The following is a 23,398-nucleotide window of genomic DNA, read 5'->3' as shown; positions in this document are numbered from 1 at the left end:
GAAAAGCTTGAAAAGCTGGCCGACATGGGTAATGCTCGAAAATTTTATGAAAAGATGAGGCGAATAACAGAAGGTTTCAAGACCGGAGCATTATCATGTAGGGACCGAGAAGGTAATCTGGTAATGGATGTCCAGAGCACACTGGGATTATGGAGGGAACACTTCTCCGACCTGCTCAATGGCAGTGAAAGTACAACACCAGGAGATGGCGAACCCGATTCCCCAATCGATGACGATGGAATAGATGTTCCATTACCCGACCATGAAGAAATTCGAATAGCAATTACCCGCTTGAAGAACAACAAAGCGGCGGGGGCCGATGGATTACCGGCCGAGCTATTCAAATACGGCGGCGAAGAACTGATAAGGTGCATGCATCAGCTTCTTTGTAGAATATGGTCGGAAGAAAGCATGCCTGACGATTGGAATCTTAGTGTGCTCTGCCCAATCCATAAGAAGGGAGACCCCACAATCTGCGCCAACTACCGTGGTATAAGTCTCCTCAATATCGCATATAAGGTTTTGTCGAGCGTATTGTGTGAAAGACTAAAGCCCACCGTCAACGAACTGATTGGACCTTATCAGTGTGGCTTTAGACCTGGAAAATCCACAATGGACCAGATATTCACCATGCGCCAAATCTTGGAAAAGACCCGAGAGAGAAGAATCGATACTCACCATCATTTTATCGATTTTAAAGCTGCCTTCGATAGCACGAAAAGGAGCTGCCTTTATGCCGCGATGTCTGAATTTGGTATCCCTGCAAAACTAATACGGCTATGTAAGCTGACGTTGAGCAACACCGAAAGCTCCGTCAGGATCGGGAAGGACCTCTTCGAGCCGTTCGATACCAAACGAGGCTTCAGACAGGGTGACTCACTATCGTGCGACTTCTTCAATCTATTGCTGGAAAAAATAATACGAGCTGCAGAACTAAATAGAGAGGGTACAATCTTCTACAAGAATGTACAGCTCCTGGCGTATGTCGATGATATTGATATCATCGGAAGCAACAACCGCGCCGTTTGTTCTGCGTTTTCCAGACTAGATAAAGAAGCGAAGCGTATGGGTCTGGTGGTGAATGAGGACAAGACGAAATATCTCCTGTCATCAAACAAACAGTCAGCGCACTCGCGTCTTGGCTCCCACGTCACTGTTGACAGTCATAACTTTGAAGTTGTAGATAATTTCGTTTATCTGGGAACCAGCATTAACAACACCAACAATGTCAGCCTTGAAATCCAACGCAGAATCACTCTTGCCAACAGGTGCTACTTTGGACTGAGTAGGCAATTGAATTAAAGTCCTCTCTCGACGAACCAAAATCAAACTCTATAAGTCGCTCATTATTTCCGTCCTGACGTATGGCGCTGAAGCGTGGACGATGACAACATCCGATGAGACGACTCTTGGGGTTTTCGAGAGAAAGGTTTTGCGCAATATTTATGGTCCTCTAAACATTGGCAACGGCGAATACCGCAGACGATGGAACGGTGAGCTGTACGATTTATACGACGACATTGACATAGTTCAGCGAATAAAACGACAGCGGCTACGCTGGCTAGGGCATGTTGTACGGATGGAAGAAAACACTCCAGCTCTGAAAGTATTCGATGCAGTACCCGCTGGAGGAAGCCGCGGAAGAGGACGACCTCCACTCCGGTGGAAAGACCAAGTGCAAAGTGACCTGGCTTCACTTGGTGTTTCCAGTTGGCGCCAAAAAGCAAAAAGGAGGAATGAGTGGCGCGCTCTGGTGGATTCGGCTATAATCGCTTAAAGCGGTTCCTACGCCAAATATATATATATATATATATATATATATATATGTATATAAATATATATATATATACTTAGTAGGGGTGGGGCCACGCCCTTCTTAGTGCAATCCTTTGTACAAAATTATTACTTTACTTTTATAACTTTATTTATAGTTTAGTTATGGCACTTTATATGTTTTCGGTTTTTGCTATTTTGTGGGCGTGGAAGTGGTCCGATTTCGCATATCTGCAATACCAACCAGGTGCCGGAGAACATGTGTACCAGGTTTTATCAAGATATCTTAATTTTTACTCAAGTTATCGCTTACACAGACTTACGGACGGGCAGACAGACATCCCTGATCACTTTAGTATATATAACCCTACATCTAACTCGTTTAGTTTTAAGTGTTACAAACAACCGTTATGTGAACAAAACTATTATACTCTCATAGCAACTTTATTGCGAGAGTATAAAAAGAAACGAAGTTTGTCTGATACTGTATGTATAAATCAACCACCATTGAAGATATTTAAAACGTTACACAACGTTACCTTTGTTTGATAACCAATCCAAAAACTTAAAGAATGGGCTGGTAATAAACTTTTATTGATTTATTTAAAAATTACCAATTTGGTGATGAGACGAACACTACTAAATTTGTAAGTCTCAAACTGAAGTTCTAATTTGCTGGTGTCATTTATTTGTAAAAATGTTGAAATTAACATTCCTTATTCGGTTAAATCGTATGCCTACTGAGCATATTGATTTTTGCGAAATATTCACCTTAAAGTCATCCTGGTAAACAGAATACAGCTACTATTTATAGTATTTATTTCGGTAGTGAACCAAACAATAATAAGCGAAATATTAACAATACCTAATTGATAAACCTATGTACATACATACAGTGAGCAAAAAAAGTTTATGTACATGTTGTTTTTTGGAAGAAACTCAATTATATCTATCATTTCTAGGGGAGCTAGGGGAAGTTATGAACCGATTTTAACTATTTCTGATACAGAGACACACTATTAGAAAAAAGAATTCCTCGGACCGATTTCACCCAGATTTTATCCGTGTTATCAGGGTGTCTTCTTCTTCTTAACTGGCGTAGAAACCGCTTACGCGGTTATAGCCGAGTCCACAACAGTGCGCCACGCATCTCTCCTTTTGGCGGTTTGGCGCCAATTGGTAATACCAAGTGAAGACAGGTCCTTCTCCACCTGGTCCTTCCACCGGAGTGGAGGTCTCCCTCTTCCTCGGCTTCCACCAGCGGGTACTGCATCGAAAACTTTCAGAGCTGGGGCACTTTCATCCATTCGAACAACATGACCCAGCCAGCGTAGCCGCTGTCTTTTTATTCGCTGGACTATGTCTATGTCGTCGAACAACACATACAGCTCATCATTCCATCTTCTGCGGTATTCGCCGTTGCCAATGTTTAAGGGACCGTAAATCTTCCGCAAAACCTTTCTCTCGAAAACTCCTAGTGCCGTCTCATCGGATGTTGACACCGTCCACGCTTCTGCACCATAAAGTAGGACGGGAATGATGAGGGACTTGTAGAGTTTAGTTTTTGTTCGTCGAGAGAGGACTTTACTTTTCAATTGCCTACTCAGTCCATAGTAGCACCTGTTGGCAAGAGTGATTCTGCGTTGGATTTCAAGGCTGACATTATTATCGGTGTTAATGTTGGTTCCTAGGTATACGAAATTATCTACAACTTCAAAGTTATGACTGTCAACAGTGACGTGGGAGCCAAGACGCGAATGCGCTGACTGTTTGTTTGATGACAGGAGATATTTCGTCTTGTCCTCGTTCACCACCAGACCCATTCGCTTCGCTTCCTTATCCAGGCGGGAAAAAGCAGAACTAACGGCGCGGGTGTTGTTTCCGATTATATCAATATCATCGGCGTACGCCAGGAGCTGTACACTCTTGTAGAAGATTGTACCTTCTCTATTTAGCTCTGCAGCTCTTATAATTTTCTCCAGCATCAAGTTAAAGAAGTCGCACGATAGCGAGTCACCTTGTCTGAAACCTCGTTTGGTATCGAACGGCTCGGAGAGGTCCTTCCCGATCCTGACGGAGCTTTTGGTGTTGCTCAACGTCAACTTACACAGCCGTATTAGTTTTGCGGGGATACCAAATTCAGACATCGCGGCATAAAGGCAGCTCCTTTTCGTGCTATCGAAGGCAGCTTTAAAATCGATAAAATGATGGTGAGTATCGATTCTTCTCTCTCGGGTCTTTTCCAAGATTTGGCGCATGGTGAATATCTGGTCCATTGTGGATTTTCCAGGTCTAAAGCCACACTGATAAGGTCCAATCAGTTCGTTGACGGTGGGCTTTAGTCTTTCACACAATACGCTCGACAAAACCTTATATGCGATATTGAGGAGACTTATACCACGGTAGTTGGCGCAGATTGTGGGGTCTCCCTTCTTATGGATTGGGCAGAGCACACTAAGATTCCAATCGTCAGGCATGCTTTCTTCCGACCATATTCTACAAAGAAGCTGATGCATGCACCTTATCAGTTCTTCGCCGCCGTATTTGAATAGCTCGGCCGGTAATCCATCGGCCCCCGCCGCTTTGTTGTTCTTCAAGCGGGTAATTGCTATTCGAATTTCTTCATGGTCGGGTAATGGAACATCTATTCCATCGTCATCGATTGGGGAATCGGGTTCGCCATCTCCTGGTGTTGTACTTTCACTGCCATTGAGCAGGTCGGAGAAGTGTTCCCTCCATAATCCCAGTGTGCTCTGGACATCCATTACCAGATTACCTTCTCGGTCCCTACATGATAATGCTCCGGTCTTGAAACCTTCTGTTATTCGCCTCATCTTTTCATAAAATTTTCGAGCATTACCCATGTCGGCCAGCTTTTCAAGCTCTTCATACTCACGCATTTCGGCCTCTTTCTTTTTTTGTCTGCAAATGCGTCTCGCTTCCCTCTTCAGCTCTCGGTATCTATCCCATCCCGCACGTGTTGTGGTCGTTTGCAATGTTGCGAGGTAGGCAGTCTGTTTTCTCTCCGCTGCGAGACGGCACTCCTCATCGTACCAGCTTGTTTTTTGTCGTTGCCGAAAACCAATTGTTTCGGCTGCAGCGGTACGCAGTGAGTTTGAGATGCCGTTCCACAGTTCCCTTATACCGAGATGCTGATGAGTGGTCTCAGAGAGCAGGAGTGCAAGTCGAGTAGAGTATTTCGTGGCTGTCTGTTGCGATTGCAGCTTTTCGACGTCGAACCTTCCTTGTGTTTGTTGACGGGCATTCTTTGCTGCACAGAGGCGGGTGCGTATCTTCGCTGCGACCAGATAATGGTCCGAGTCTATATTTGGTCCTCGGAGCGTACGCACGTCTAAAACACAGGAGACATGTCTTCCGTCTATCACAACGTGATCGATTTGGTTCCGCGTGTTTCGATCAGGAGACAGCCAAGTAGCTTGATGTATTTTCTTATGCTGGAATCTGGTACTACAGACGACCATATTTCGGGCCCCAGCGAAGTCGATCAGCCTCAGGCCGTTTGGCGATGTTTCGTCATGGAGGCTGAATTTTCCGACTGTTGTGCCAAAGACACCTTCTTTACCCACCCTAGCGTTGAAATCGCCAAGCACGATTTTGACATCGTGGCGGGGGCAGCGCTCATAGGTACGTTCTAGGCGCTCATAGAAGGTATCTTTGGTCACTTCGTCCTTCTCTTCCGTCGGGGCGTTGGCGCAAATCAGCGATATGTTGAAGAACCTCGCTTTGATGCGGATTGTGGCTAGACGTTCATCCACCGGGGTGAATGCCAGGACTCGACGACGGAGTCTCTCTCCCACCACGAATCCCACACCGAATTTGCGCTCCTTTATATGGCCGCTGTAGTAGATGTCACAAGGACCCACCTTCTTCCGTCCTTGTCCCGTCCATCGCATTTCTTGGATTGCGGTGATGTCAGCCTTTACTCTTACGAGGACATCAACCAGCTGGGCAGAGGCACCTTCCCAATTAAGGGTCCGGACATTCCAGGTGCATGCCCTTAAATCATAGTCCTTTATACGTTTGCCGTGGTCGTCATCAAAAGGGGGGTTTCTTATCCGAGGCCTGTGTTTCTTATTCACTGGTTATTCGTTTTTATGTGGTGGGTCCCAAGCCCTACGCACAACCGCATAAGCGGGATTCGCCTTCTCACTTTAGCTCGCTTCCAGACGGATGTCTGTTGGCTACCCAGAGGATACTTGGTCTAAGACCGGAAGTTGTGAGCTGCTTGAGCCACATGTAAAAGAATCGTTCCTGGCCACTCCCAAGTGAATGGCAGTCAGAAACTTTCCTCACTTACGTGAACTTCTACATATGACTCCATCCTCCAATCAAATCAAATATTATATACCGAATTTCATTGAAATCGGTCGAGTAGTTCCTGAGAAAAATCTCAGTGCAGCTTCTTTCTGCTATTTCTTCTGTAAAGTTTAGTGTTTCCTACGTTTTTCGTTAGTGAGTTAACGCACTTTTAGTAATTTTCAACTTGACCTTTGTATCTGAAATGAGCGTGGTTATTATCAAGAATCGATTTCTTTAATTTTTGGACTATATAAGGAAGTGGCTAAAAGAAACGGCTGCAGAAACTTTGGTTTATATAGCTTTATTGGTTTGCGGGATACATAGAAACGCCTTACTAGGGCCATCCTTTGTACCACATTTTACTTTTATAACTTTATTTATGGCTTAGTTACGACACTTTATGTGTTTTCGTTTTTCGCCATTTTGTGGGCGTGACAGTGGTGCGATTTTGCCCATATTCGAAAGCAGTCCCAAGGAACATATGTGCCAAGTTTCGTCAAGATATCTCCATTTTTACTCAAGTTATCGCTTGCACGGACAGACGGACGGACAGACATCATCCGGATTTCAACTCTTCTCGTCATACGGAACATTTTGATATATATAACCCTATATCTAACTATTATATTTCTGGGGGACACAAACAACCGTTATGTGAACAAAACTATTATACTCTCTTTAGCAACTTTGTTGCGAGAGTATAAATATTGAATTTTGACTCCATACTACGTTATCCTAAAACGAGTCAAGTTCATCAACGTATTTTCTGGCAAATACAAACCTCTTCTCTCGATTTACCAAAGATATTAAAGTTTTTTTGTCTTGTGGATTACATTTCGAGTGGTTTGGGGATGCACGCTACACCCTGAACTACGTAATACTAACTTCTATATTTATAGTGCTGATTGGATCTGCTTGTATTGCTCTCATGATTTTACGTTCAACGAGGGATGTCAAATTGTTTGGACGACCTGAACGTGGTTTTACCTAAAAAATGAAAGAATTTCCCTATGTTTGAATTATTGTCAGCACACTCGATGACGGCTTGTGAATAATTAGGCCAATTACAATTCCCTTTTAAATACAAGTCTAAGATAATTTTCCGAGTCTCAAATGGAAAAATTGCAAATATGTCTTGTTTTAGTTGCATTTTCAGACCATGAACGTTTGAAGAAGATGTGTAAGTAAACTTGTATTGTTCACTGATCCTTACTTTCCCATATATCCCATATAAAGCCAAGCCATAATATGGAATTAGTTATCTGTTGATAACTACCTACATACATATAGTAGATATATATGGCAAAACAAGTAAGGAAAGGCTAAGTTCGGGTGCAACCGAACATTTTATACTCTCGCAATTTATTAATATTGTTACATACGTATCAAGATATTCACGACATCTTATTATTATATTCCTTACGTTTACACATCTTATTATCATACTCCTACGTTTTACAACACTGAATCCTTAACTCTACACTTATTTTCTCTCCTACTCCATCCTCCATTTCGCTTGTAAGATCTAGAATGTAAGCTTTTCATGTAACTGTAACTTAGTTCTTATTTGGAATTGACCGAATAAAGAGCCACTTTATATCTGGCGCAGTCGGTAAACGTCTTGCTAATTTTAAAGGTAAAAGTTCTAAAGGTGAAGTTCTTGCTAATGAAAAATTAGCTAAGCATAAAATTAAATTTTGATAAGACATTTATGTAAATTAATTCGATAAATAAAGGAAAAAAAACAAAACTTACACGCTTACATTTGTGTTGAATAAAAAAAATTTCACCACTCACTTTCTTTTAATTCGTGCAATGGTGGCATATAAAGTGGCTTCTCGTACAGAAGTTCCTGGAAACGGAACGTAAATTTAATGGAAGTGCAAAATACAAACAAAATTCGGAAAAAAAAATTAAAAAAGTGCCGATGCCAACAGAGAAAAATATAATAAAAAAAATTAAAAAATTCAAATGAAAGTAAAAGAAGTTTTGTGACTAAAGAAATATATTCGGAAAGAAAATAAGAATCTACTACAACTTATAAGCTGATTAGACTTTACATTGGAAAAATCATAAATGGAAATTTAAATATCAATGTATACGGAAAAAAGTAGTGTTGTTGTAAAATAAAAATCAAGCTAAAACTAATATAAATGTATGAGTGTAACATATGCGAATCTTTTTAAATAAATTACTAAATTAAAAAAGATGTGACGGTAAAAAAACAGGAAAAATCATAATCAATAACATATTCGAAAAATATAAGTTAGACCTGAACAGAAATAAAAAACGGAACAAAATGTAAAACTGTACACTTTACATGCATCAATGTACATAACGCTAAATTGTAAATAAAAAAATTCTCAAGGAAAAGAGAAAAAAATCTACAAAAACAACGTAAAATAACCAACCAATCAATCAATGCTAAAAGAAAAAAGGAGAAACAAATCTACAAACAATAACCAACGCTGGAAGTAAAGAAGCGAAAACATCAAAAACGTGCATATGAGCGACAAAGCAAGCAGGTGACGCTAAGAAAAAGCTAATACAACCCTGCAAGACAGGTACCGGCGAATCCTTCGGTGAAAAGCCAGGGAGCGGTACTAGCACTTTCAATGAAAGTTAGCACATTATATATACCACTTGCAAAATTCGGAGAATTATCTTGGTACAATCACGGATGAAAGACCCAAAACTGCAAACGAAAACTCCACGTGCACTTTCAGTACTGAGACCCACAAAAGCCTTGAAACTATACCCGCTATTTTCGATTAGTTCTACCAAAACCCGAAATTAGATATTTAGGTGTTTATTATTATATTTACGTTATATATGTATTATCGTACTACACTATATGGGTGATTCTACGATAAGAGGTTTCAATTGCATAGAGAAAACTGACAAAGAAAAACTTTGGATTTTTTTTCATGAAACCTATATATTATGATTTTTGTCCCTTTTATTTATCTTCTGACGTAAGGGCAAGTCACTTAATACTTTTTTTATTACTTTTTCGATGACCAGCGAAAATACATCGGCCAGGGGAGAGACGTAAAGTTTATGGTAGATAATTATTTAACCAAAAGCAAAAAATTAATTTAAAATAGTATTACAAATTAAAGGTACTCTCTTTCCTAGATGAATAAACCATAAAATTAAAATAACAAATCAATAAATTCACTCTTTATCCTAAATTAACGAAACAAATATTAAATATAAAATCTGAAGATCTTTCAAAAACATTTCTGACTTTTTAAAGACGTAATATATCTTCTGCCCTTTCAAGATTTGGCATGGGGAGAGTCTGGCCAACCTTATCTTATTTATATATATATACATATTTGGCGTATACACCGCTTATGCGATTATAGGCGAATCTAGTTTTGCGCTAGTCTTCTCTCTTTTTTGCCGTCTGGCGCCAATTGGAAATACCAATAGAAACCAGGTCACTTTTTACCTGGTTTTTCAAACGAAATGGAGGGCTTACTGTTCCTCTGCTTCCACTAGCGGGTACTGCATCGAAAACTTTCCAAGCTGAAGCGCTTTCGTCATTCGAACATCATGACCTAGCTAACGTAGCCTCTGTCTTTTTATTCGCTGAACTATGTCAGTGTAGTCGTATAGCTCATCGTTGCATCATCTGCGGTATTCGCCGTTGTCAATGTTCAAAGAACCATAAATCTTCCACAAAACCTTTTTCTCGAAAACTCCTAGTGCCGTCTCATCGGATGTTGACATCGTCCATGCTTCTGCACCATAAAGCAGAACGGGATGATAAGGGACTTGTAGAGTTGGGCTTTGGTTCATCGAGAGAGGACTTTAACACTTAAATGTCCACTCAGTCCAAACTAGCATCTTTTTCTGTTAAGAGCGATTCTGCGTTGGATTGCGACGCTAATATTTTTGGTTTTGTTGATGCTGGTGATGGCTGGAGATGGGGAAGGGGTCATGTTCAGAAGCTCACGCAAGAAAGTATCAAGACTCAAGCAGATCACGACTTCCGGTCAGGGTGTCATGATGAATAGTAACTCCCCTGGTCTCTAATTCTCTCCCCTGGCAGTTATTTTGCCAGGGGAAATAAGGCAGGGGAGAGACGTTTTCATGAAAAATTTAAATGTTTTAATTGACTGAATTATTTATTTCACTTTAATTATCACAGTATTAGTAATTTATGACAATAAAGGCAAATAAATAAAATGAATAGTATACGTTATATGAATTGCCAGGGGAGAGACAAAATCAGTTTTCGAATCCAGTACACCGCACGATCGGGCCGCAATAACTAAAAAACTACAGCGCTCAAACAGATTTCGCAATTAGTATTATTAACTTCAGGCTGATATATCCTCTTGAGCACATTTTCAATGCAACCGTCTTTGAATTTATGTCGTACCAACGGAACAAGACTTGGCAGGGTAGATACATAAAAAAATCGGGACAAAAGTTAATTTAAATAATTATATGAAATAAACAAAATAATTTAGTTTTTTATTTAAGAATACTTAATTTTAATTATTTTACATCGGATCGAACTTCGTTTGAGTTTAGCATCTCATACATAGAGTTTAGCATATCATACAGCAATGGGACAGGCCAGGGGAGAGACTTTTTTAGACTTTGTAAGGAATTTCAGAAAAAATTGCGTTAATTATGCAGTAAGTTGTAATGTTATTCAATGCACTACATTAATATGATGTGATTCATTAAAAAAAATTGCAACATAAAGTCTTAACATCCATGCTCTTGCTGTAGTATTTCCATTGAACTAATTTCGGTCCCAGCTCTGAAAGTTTTCGATGCAGTACCCGCTGGTGGAAGCCGAGGAAGAGGGAGACCTCCACTCCGACAACACCAGTCAAGAAGAAGAAGAATTTCGGTGAATCCATGTCTTTGTAAAGCGATACAAGAACGTCATGATCCCTCAATACAAGGTGAAAATGTATCAAAAAAGACCTCCTAATTGAACATACAAGAAGTTTTTAAATTTCTATGATCACAAATATTCACTTAAATTTACCCTTTAATTTCTGTGTTTTAGCTGCTAATGGCACGGCCAAATAAGGTGCCGATAAGTTCAAAAATACTGCAACTGCTTTGCTCTCTAGATCATTGGCAAAACCCAGTTGGCACACGTCGCGATGATAAACGGTTACAAAAGCACCCAAACCACGTCGTTCCAATTCTTCACTTGCTCGTGTTGACCAAAAGGTTTAATTCCACGTAAAAAAAGTGACATTAAACCTAATATCTGGTGTGTAAATTATTTGTATTCGATGTAGCAGCGATTGCCTCCATAGTTCTGGATTTGCTTGCAGCACATATTCCATCGCTTCGAAAGTTCTATGCTGCTACCATAAGTGACACTAATAAGTTTGCGTACCTTTAACGCGCCATATGAGGTTTGAAATATCTGTATGGAAAATGAATTAGAATTTAAGGTAAGATAATATTATTATATTCAACAATTATTTACATATTCAATGGTTTCGCCCTTGATGTTGACCATTGTTGGCGTAACTTCTATTGCATGTTTCGAATTGACAATGCGATGAATTATTACTTTATCACCATCTTCAATTCCATATTTTGGCTTTAGAAAACTTTTATTTTACGTTTTACTTATTTAAAAATGCGTGCTTCCACAATTTTAACTTTAATTAGGCTGCAGATCACTGATAAAAACACAACTTATGTAGCGAGACACATTTTTAAAACAGTCCTTAATGGATTTTTCGCTATTCTCTATAGACTCTAAACAACGTTATCACTGTAATTATTGTACTTACGTACAACAATGTTAGTCTTCCATATTTATTTGATTTTTTAAAAGAAGTAGTGGTGACATCTACGTCCTCCAAACTTTCTTCTAAAATATAGTATACTTCCAGCGTCTCATGCTCCTTGCTTCTGGCTAATCCGACTACTCTAACTAGTGGTCCAGCCAAAGGAGACATGGGTATCTGTTTATTAACTCCTCGTCTTGTTGGAGTACTATTTTTTTCTTCGTTTTGAATTTTAAGACCTTTCATATCTTAAATATACTCTTAGAAATAAAAATGCAATTTTATTAATGCCAACAATTTCCGACGCGAGATGGCGGTGGAATGGATTTAGTTTTTTTTTTAGAAAAAAATATCCCTCCCCAAAAATCAAAATTTAAAGGAATTATCCCTTTTCTAAAGTCCTTGGCATATGCAGGATATTTTTCCATTTCGACTGTCTTGAATTATAATAGTAGACCAAATCATAATAAAAATAGACGAAATTTCGAACAGACATTAAATTACAGAAATACAGTAGGGTACAACAATAATAATGGGAGATTTCAATTTCAACAAAATTTACCTATGCAATCGAGACAAACTCACAATATTAACAACCAAACATATAGGACACAAAATCATAACCATTTTCAACCAAATTTTTCAACACAATCGAGAGGAACTCATAACATTAATCACCAGAAATACAGAACAGAAAAACACAACAAACAAACAAATTATAGCACACACTACAACCATACAACTAAACGGAATCAACATTTTCATAATAACCAAAACCACAATTCTTCTCATAGAGAACCTGGACTTGAGCCAATGGATATAGGGATGAACGAAAACAACCAAAATTTTCAATTTGGCGATCAGGGAAACTACCCTATATAGTCATAAATACGAAACTAAACTAAAATTTATTATAGATACTGGTGCTGAATTTAGCATAATAAATCCCAAACTTTGCAATCCGAAATTGAGAACAATATCACCTACTTTCAATATTAAACTTTTAAACGGAAATGTCTCAACAAATGTACGCTATAGCGTACCACTTTTTAAAGAATTTCGGAAAGAAAATCAATTTATCAATTTTATCGAATTACCATTTCACAACAACGCAACACTACCGATTTATTTTTGTGAAAAAGAAGAATACGAAGTAGAGAAATATTAAAAAAAAAAATAAAATTTGCAGGTATTTTGTTGTAAAAACGAATTACCAGACAATGCATTTAATAGCACATTCGCAAAACATTTAAACTCAAAGGATGAATCGTCGTTAAAAAAGGTCCGGCACAATTACAGAGACATATTTTATAAAGAGGGAAATAATTTACCATTTACTAGTGTAATACATCATAGGATTAGAACTAAGACAAATTCGCCAATTTAAACCAAGCTTTATAGATACCCAGTTATGCATCGTGCCGAAGTAGACAGACAAGTTAATGAGATGTTAAAACAAAATATAATTGTTCCAAGCAACAGTCCTTATAATTTATCTTCGGTCGTACCGAAGAAAATTGATAACAGCGGTGAACAAAAGTGGCGAGTGGTAATAGATTACAGAAAGCTAAACAAACAGACAATTGATGATAAATTTCCTATCCTAAATATGGAAGACATATTCGACAAATTAGGGAAATGTAGTTACAATTGACCTTGCTAAAGGTTTCCATCAAATCGAAGGACATCCAGATGACAGAGCCAAAACTGCATTTTCAACGGCAAGTGGACATTACGAATTTAAAAGTATGACCGTTGGGTTAAAAACAGCTCCAGCAACGTTTCAAAGACTAATAAATCACTAAGACTACAGACTACATTAATAAAATTTGCGTTGTAAACTTTGACGATATTTTATTTTTTTCTACTAGCTTTATAGAACATATTGACTCCATAACGAAAATTTTTAAGAAATTGAGAGAAGCAAATTTAAAAATTCAAGGCAAAAAGTGTCATTTTGCAGCATTTAAAACAAAATTTTTAGGACATATTGTTTCATTTGACGGTATCAGACCAGACCCGTCAAAAATTAAAGCAATCGCAACGATGTCACCACCATCTAACGCGAAAGAAATTAAACAATTTCTGGGCATTACGGGATATTATCGGAAATTTATACAGGATTATGCAAAAGTTGCCTACCCAATGGTTAGATATTTAAAAAAGGATTGCGTTGTTGACAATAAAGACAGTGAATTTTTAAATTCTTTCGAAACACTAAAAAAGTTAGTTACAAGTGAGCCAATTTTACAACCACCAGATTTTAATAAAAAATTTATCCTTACAACTGACGCATCTCAGTTTGCAATAGGGTCTGTTCTCAGCCAAAGCGGCCATCCAATTTGTTTTGCATCACGTACTTTAGCTGATCACGAGATTCGTTATTCGACTATAGAAAAAGAAATGCTTGCTATAGTTTGGTCAGTAAAACACTTTCGAACATATCTGTACGGAAATTTGTAATTCAAACCGATCACAAACCTTTAACATGGCTAAATAATCTCAAAGAACCCAACATGAAATTGTAAAGGTCGACAATTTTTCTGAACGAATACGATTTTGATATAACCAATATAAAAGGTAAGGACAACACAGTAGCGGACAGTTTAAGCAGATACATAAAAAATGAAGAATGCACAACCGCAATCGTATTTAATAATGAAAATATCCAAAACGATATTAGTGAAGAACAGGTAGAAACTTGGTCCACAGACTGGATAGTTCATAGTATACAAGAAGATAACTTAACATACATTTTTACTACAGAAAAATCGGTTAATTATTACAAAAATCAAATCTATTTTAGTTCTGGTCAAAACGAAAAGTTTTTTATAAAAATTGTACATAAAAAGTGTCAATCACATATCGTTGTAACAGAAAACTCAAATTTAAAAGAAATAATGCAAAAAGTACTTATTTAAAAGGGGTTAATGTGCATTTTTTGTGAGAATGACGAACTTTTTCTTAAATTCCAACATATTTATAATGAAAATTTTCTATTAAAAGATTTAACGTTGTATAGGTCAAAAATAAAACTAATAGAAGTCACGGACAAAAAGGAAACTATACTATAATAATAGTATAACTATAATAGAAAACGAACACCTTCGTAACAACCACAGAGGTATACAGGAAATATTTCTTGAATTAAAAAATACATTTTTTTATCCTAAATTATTTGCAATAATAACTAAAGCCATTAATAATTGTTCAATTTGCAAAATAGCAAAACACGACAGAAATCCAATTAAATATCCTTATCAAATAACAGAATCCCCAAAATATTTTAACGACATAGTTCACATAGACATTTGGTTTCCATACAGAAATATCATGTATCTCACAACAATGGATACATTTTCAAAATACGCAACGTTTCACAAACTTAATGACAGACATTGGGTAGCAATCTTGGCAGCTTTGAAATAACTTATACAGTTTTTAAGCAATATGCGAAAACTAGTGTTTGATAACGAACGCTGCATACTATATAGCGCAGTAAGATTATTTTAAGACTAGCAGACCCGGCCACACGTTTTTGTGGCTAAGGTATACATTAAATTAAGTTGGTCCAATCTTGGCTTCGGCGACGATATTGATTACTCGAGGTTGATTTATGTTACACAGCATGATTACAACTCACACTACTTTTAATTGGTTCAGGCAATTTTAAATAGTTTGGGATAATTGACTACGTCATCCTGGTTAGTAGCTGTGTCAACTCTCTTGGACCGAAATTCTAAATTGTCGCATTAAGATCATCGATATTTTTTTTTACCACCAATATAGGTCATTCAATCAGTCATTTATGGTTATCATATTGAGGTTTCATGTCAGGAAAACTTCTCTTTCGAGTCAATGAAGTGACAGAAATCTGTTGGAAATGCTATTAATCCATCGAGGTGTCAACTGCCAACTACTTCTACAATCGCAATTTGATATTGTTGCAAAAACACTAATATGTTAGTTGTTAATTTGCCTTTATGTGCCGCCACAAATTAAATGATTTTAGGCATGCGATTAGCCCGTCAGTAACAGTTGATCCAGGAATAATTGGAAGAGTCTGGCGTAAATCACCTACAAACAGAATCCTGGCTATACCAAAAACGTTCATCGACAATAAAGATCTTTTAAAGTCCTGGGCAGTACCTCCAGCGACTTCTTGAATATTTGGAAAATCTTCGTTATAGCGCTATTTTTGGCGATTTTGCCGACTGGTGTTTCGTTCATTTGCAATTTAGGAGTAATTTCAAGGCCGAATATGCCGTATGTTTGCCTACTAACAGGTGCCAAGTTGCCCCTATTCTCGTTAACCTTGGTGGTGAAAATGAGTTAAATTGGTTCTGGAATTACATCAGCCCTCATATACTATATATGATGATTTTCTATTGGACTTTATGTCGAATATATAGGTAAAATTGTGTGTTATCTTAATAAAATTTCATTTTTGTTGGGCTATGGGCTATCGACACAACCTTATACAATTGAACTATATCAAAAATATTTTAACAAAGCAACAATGATAACCTTCAAAATATTATTTTTTTGTTTTCTATTTTTATATTTTTTTTGTCAACTCGAATAAAATTCTCTTATTATTATCTTCCTCGCAATTTTTTCATATTTACTCACTTTCTAATCTTTTTCTGGCCTTTCACGAATATTTAGCCGTTCTCGTTTTTTTGCGGCACAAACGAACAGCAATTAATTTTTATATTATATTATTATCAAACGACATTTTTTTTAATTCCGCACAGGACCATTCAGTAGGGAATCGACCGCGCGAGTGATCTTAACCCCCCTCCCGTACCTCCGTACCTGATTGACGCCTACAACTCTACAACGCATAGTTAGCTGCCGAAAAATGTCAAAATTTTTAACTCGTGATATCTTTGGAATGGAATGTCAGAATCTAATAATTCAAAAAGTTATTTAAAGGTTTTGAAGCGATCTTAAATAACAAAACATTTATTTCGATAAGGATTAATACTAAGGTATAAATAAATCAAGTAGTGGTATTTTAATTAATTTTTTATATAAAATCGCTTAGGGTGACAAAACTATAATAGTTAGAGATGATTAAGTTCTACAAAATTGTAGTACATCACTTTGTTATATCTTCAATCGTTTTCGCAGCATTCGCGATTATAGAAAGTTTTTTGGTATTTTTTTTACATTATCGGAGTTTTGGTAAGGAACCCTATTTTTTTTTTAACTAAATATAGCCTATGTCACTCAGGGATAGTATAGCTTTCCAAAGGTGAAAGAATTTTTCAAATCGGTTCAGTAGTTTCGGAGCCTATTCGAGACAAACAAACAAAAAAACAAATCTTTCCTCTTTATAATAATAGTATAGAAGAGAAAAACATTGAGACACATGTAACCACCCTATGGCACAAAACAGGTAACTCTGACATCGAACGATTACATGTTACATTAAACGAACATTTGAGAATAATAGAAGTAGATAAAAGCAATAATGAAGAAGACATAAATGACAAACTTTTCAAAATATTTAATTCATATAACAATACAATACACTCAACAACAAAAATAAGACCAATTGATTTTATAATTAAAAATTATGATAAACAATCGATACAGAAATTATCTAGTAAGGAAGGGCTAAGTTCGGGTGTAACCGAACATTTTATACTCTCGCAATTTACTTATTTAACTTTATTTATATTATATAATACACAATTTGACCCACATATTCGTCATATATATTGTATAAAGTCCATTGAAAGTTGGAAACCCAAATATTAGGTTAGAAGCACCGAGGTCCTCATGTTCGATATATGGGGCCTTGAAAACCTATGGTCCGATTTCGGCGATTTTTAGAATGGGACTGCCACACTATCAACATAGTATTTGTGCAAAGCTCTGCACCGATATCTTCACTAGTACTTACTTTATATATTGTAAAGTAAACGATTCAGATTGTCCTATTTTCATAACATATCATTGGGATGTAAGGAAACTATTACAAATCAAGTTTCATTGAAATCGGTCGAGTAGTTCCTGAGATATGGTTTATGAACCATAAGTGGGCGACGCCACGCCCATTTTCAATTTTGTAAAAAAATCTGAGTGCAGCTTTCATCTGCCATTTCTTATGTGAAATTTAGTGTTTCTGACGTTTTTCGTTAGTGAGTTAACCCACTTTTAGTAATTTTCAACCTAACTTTTGTATAGGAGGTGGGCGTGGTTATTATCCGATTTATTTCATTTTTGGACTGCATTAGGAAGTGGCTAAAAAAAACGACTGCAGAAAATTTGGTTTATATGGCTCTATTGGTTTGCGAGATATGTACAAAAAACTTAGTAGGGGGCGGGGCCACGCCCACTTCCCTAAAAAAATTACATCCAAATATGCCCCTTCATAGTGCGATCCTTCGTACCAAATTTTATTTCCATAACTTTATTTATGGCTTAGTTCTGGCACTTTATGTGTTTTCGGTTTTCGCCATTTTGTGGGCGTGGCAGTGGTCCGATTTTGCTCATTTTCGAAAGCAACCTTCCTATGGTGCCAAGAAATAAGTGTGCCAAGTTTCATCAAGATATCTTAATTTTTACTCAAGTTACAGCTTGCACAGACGGACGGACGGACGGACGGACAGACAGACATCCGGATTTGAACTCCACTCTTCACCCTGATCACTTTGGTATATATAACCTTATATCTAACTCGTTTAGTTTTGGGTGTTACAAACAACCGTTATGTGAACAAAACTATAATACTCTCTTTAGCAACATTTGTTGCGAGAGTATAAAAATGCATAAAGAAATAAAATGAAATCGAAAATTTCAAATACAATTATAAATTAATTAAAAACATAAATTACTGAAAGATGAATTAAAAATGTCAAATATGATTAGAACTTATTTAAGAAACTTATGTAAAATCAATCAGAAATGTTAAAAACAGTTATTAGTTAATTTAAGAAATTTATGAAAAAACTATTTAAAATGTTAAACACGATTATAAATTAATTTCAGAGAAACTTATTAGAAATGTTAATCACGATTATAAATTAAAAATTGTTATATTAAGAATTAGCTCAAATTTCTTGAGGATGGTTACGTAACAAGATATTCACGACATCTTATTATTATATTCCTTACGTTTACACATCTTATTATCATACTCCTACGTTTTACAACACTGAATACTTAACTCTACACTTATTTTCTCTCATACTCCATCCTCCATTTCGCTTGTAAGATCTAGAATGCAAGCTTTTCATGTAACTGTAACTTAGTTCTTATTTGGAATTGACCGAATAAAGAGCCACTTTATATCCATATAAAGGGTGATTTTTTAAGAGCTTGATAACTTTTTAAAAAAAAAAAAACGCATAAAATTTGACATTTACTTTTTGAAGATAATTTCATTTAAATGTTGACCGCGGCTGCGTCTTAGGTGGTCCATTCGGAAAGTCCAATTTTGGGCAACTTTTTCGAGCATTTCGGCCGGAATAGCCCGAATTTCTTCGGAAATGTTGTCTTCCAAAGCTGGAATAGTTGCTGGCTTATTTCTGTAGACTTTAGACTTGACGTAGCCCCACAAAAAATAGTCTAAAGGCGTTAAATCGCATGATCTTGGTGGCCAACTTACGGGTCCATTTCTTGAGATGAATTGTTCTCCGAAGTTTTCCCTCAAAATGGCCATAGAATCGCGAGCTGTGTGGCATGTAGCGCCATCTTGTTGAAACCACATGTCAACCAAGTTCAGTTCTTCCATTTTTGGCAACAAAAAGTTTGTTAGCATCGAACGATAGCGATCGCCATTCACCGTAACGTTGCGTCCAACAGCATCTTTGAAAAAATACGGTCCAATGATTCCACCAGCGTACAAACCACACCAAACAGTGCATTTTTCGGGATGCATGGGCAGTTCTTGAACGGCTTCTGGTTGCTCTTCACCCCAAATGCGGCAATTTTGCTTATTTACGTAGCCATTCAACCAGAAATGAGCCTCATCGCTGAACAAAATTTGTCGATAAAAAAGCGGATTTTCTGCCAACTTTTCTAGGGCCCATTCACTGAAAATTCGACGTTGTGGCAGATCGTTCGGCTTCAGTTCTTGCACGAGCTGTATTTTATACGGTTTTACACCAAGATCTTTGCGTAAAATCTTCCATGTGGTCGAATAACACAAACCCAATTGCTGCGAACGGCGACGAATCGACATTTCACGGTCTTCAGCCACACTCTCAGAAACAGACGCAATATTCTCTTCTGTACGCACTGTACGCATTCGTGTGGTTGGTTTAATGTCCAATAAAGTAAACTGAGTGCGAAACTTGGTCACAATCGCATTAATTGTTTGCTCACTTGGTCGATTATGTAGACCATAAATCGGACGTAAAGCGCGAAACACATTTCGAACCGAACACTGATTTTGGTAATAAAATTCAATGATTTGCAAGCGTTGCTCGTTAGTAAGTCTATTCATGATGAAATGTCAAAGCATACTGAGCATCTTTCTCTTTGACACCATGTCTGAAATCCCACGTGATCTGTCAAATACTAATGCATGAAAATCCTAACCTCAAAAAAATCACCCGTTATTTTTATTAAGATAACACACAATTTGACCCAATTTGAAAATCCTATAATTACATAGGTATATGAGAGCCAGGGGAAGTTATGACCCGATTTAACCATTTCTGGTACAGAGACACACTATTGGAAGAAAAATATTTGTGTAAAGTTTTATTTCGCTATCTTCATTGGTTCATTATGTATATATTATCAAGTGAAGGAATTAGATGGAATTCAAAATTGAGTTATATGGGAAGTTGTCGTGGTTGTGAACCGATTTCATCCATTTTCCACACGTGTCATCAGAGTGTCAAGGAAATATTATATACCGAATTTCAATGAAATCTGTCGAGTACTTCCTGAGATACGGTTTTTGACCCATTTTGTAAAAAAATCTGAGTGCAGCTTCTTTCTGGTATTTCTTCTGTAAAATTTAGTGGTTCTGACGTTTTTCATTAGTGAATTAACTCCCTTTTTAGTAATTTTCAACCTAACCTTAGTATGGGAGGTGGACGTGATTATTATCCGATTGCAACTTTTTTCATGGTGTGTAGTGAGGAACGTAAGAGAACCGACTGCAGAATGTTTGGTTTATATAGCTTTATTGGTTTGCGATATATATACAAAAAACCTATTTGGGGACGGGGCCACGTCCACTTTCCCAAAAAAATTACATCTAAATTTGGCCTTACTAGGACGATCCTTTGTACCAAATTTAACTGTTATAACTTTATTTATGGCTTACTTATGACACTTTATGTGTTTTTGGTTTTTGCCATTTTGTGGGCGTGGCAGTGGTCCGATTTTGCAACCCTCTCACGGTCCTAAGAAACATGTGTTCCAAGTTTCTTTAAGATATCTCAATTTGTACTCAAGTTATCGCTTGCACGGACAGACATCCAGATTTCAACTCCACTCGTCATCCTGATCATTTATATACAGTGGAACTTCCATAACTCGAAGATCTCCATAACTCGAACACTTGAATTGGCAATAGCGTTTAGAAGCCAAATTTCTTTCCCTAAATCAAACTTTTTGGTCAGGACATAATACAAAATTTAAGATTTTACTATCGAGGCAGAATTTTAAAAGGATCCCTCTATATTGTACGGAGACGAACAAAAAATATAATATTACACTTATGGATTGCATAAATCATCTAACAAAGGCAAGGGATACAGACGTCAAGAGTCAATAATAGCAAACTGCAACAAACAAAATTACAGAATACATGTTTTAACGAATTAAATAAAACTTTATGCGAAGTAAATATCTAAAACTTTGTATAAATCTAGATTTTACAGTTTTTTGAAAATTTATAACTCGAAGTTTTTTTGTGGATTATGGTGATTCAAGTTAGAGAAGTTCCACTATATATGTATATAACCCCACATTTAACTCTTTTATTTCTTGGCGACACAAACAACCGTTATGTGAACAAAACTATAATATTCTCTTAGCGACTTTTGTTGCGAGAGTATAAAAATATGGCCACTCCATTTTATTAAGAATTTCACAAATGCAAGTAATATACTTTATAATTTTCTTTAGATATTGAATAAGTTATTTCTTTTATTTCTCAACATACATATGTAGTCTCCTTTCGCCTAGGTACACTTGACCCACGATGGTCCAATCTCTTTAACTCTTCTTTTCGGCCAATAGGACTGTCTTCGTTTTCTTCTTCGCCGGGCCCACTCATGTGATTGTTTCTGTTTGTATGTTATTTAGTATCTGATTAATTGAGTGTATGTATATATAGATAAATTGGGTAAAAAATCGATTAATGCTCGAAACTACAAATAGTATGATAACTGTCTAAATAAAAATGCCAGAAACTATAAAATTAAAAAATATGGTGCAGAAAGTTTAGCTGATGGACAATGCGCGTAACATCGTCTACTATTAGGTACATCTGTAGTTCCAAAACTGATCAATGCCGCGCCACATAGCGAACTTTTTGTACATATCTCACAAGCTACTACAGCTGTTTAAACTAAAATTTCTTATTTATGGATGAATAGTAATGCTCGAAATTTTAATGTAAAAATGGCACAAAAGAGATGCATTGAAATTGGTATAAAAAAATGGAAAATGGGCGAGGCACCATCATAACATTTCCTTGATGATGTTACAGTTTCAAAATATGCAAAACCAGTCTTACTTCGCATATAACACGATTTTTAAAATTCCATCTGATTCGTTCACCCAGCGAACTATAATTTCTGAAGGACCGAGTTACCGAACATGAAGACCTCAGTATTAATGGTGAATTTTTACCGAAATATCGGTATTTTTATCGCTTACATGTAAATAAGAATCGGTCATTATGGATAAAATCTGTTAATTACATATTTTTCCTTAGCCGCTGAATAATACATGCTATCTGTCTAGTCTAGTCTACTTGACATTAAGGAAATATTTTAGAATCTGATGAAGGTATCGTTATGAAACTCTAGCATGCTTCAAACACAACTCACTCCTCATCAACAAGTTTTAATTCATTTATGAGGGATTAGTACAATTCACGGATGGTTTGAAAATGGAGGACGGGGTTGGTGCGGGAATATACTATCCGGAGTTAGGCCTTTTAAACTTTCGAACCACTGCAGTATTTTTCAAGCGGAGGTGTTTGCTATTGGAAAAGCAGCCGGCTACTTCAAAGTTAAGCTGCAATCAAGGCAACAACCTCGGTTTGCATTTCGGCCAAAAGTGTTTTGGATACCAGGGTGGCAGTGGAGAGAGTTGCTAGGAACACGTGTCTTCACTTCTACTGGGTGCCAGGACATAAAGGCATTGAAGGCAACGAGATTGTGGACGAATTTGCCAAGAACGGTGTAAAACTGTCTTCCAGAAAACGCGACCGACATTGGCAAACCCATGCAATCCTAACACGTTGGACAAATATATCGGTGTGTAAAACCGCTAAAGCCATGTGTAAAACAATAGACCAGAAGTACACCAAACTCATA

The sequence above is a fragment of the Zeugodacus cucurbitae genome, chromosome 6 (genome assembly GCF_028554725.1).
Source record: "Zeugodacus cucurbitae isolate PBARC_wt_2022May chromosome 6, idZeuCucr1.2, whole genome shotgun sequence".
Taxonomy (NCBI): domain Eukaryota; kingdom Metazoa; phylum Arthropoda; class Insecta; order Diptera; family Tephritidae; genus Zeugodacus; species Zeugodacus cucurbitae.
Note: the sequence above shows the minus strand (reverse complement) of the source record.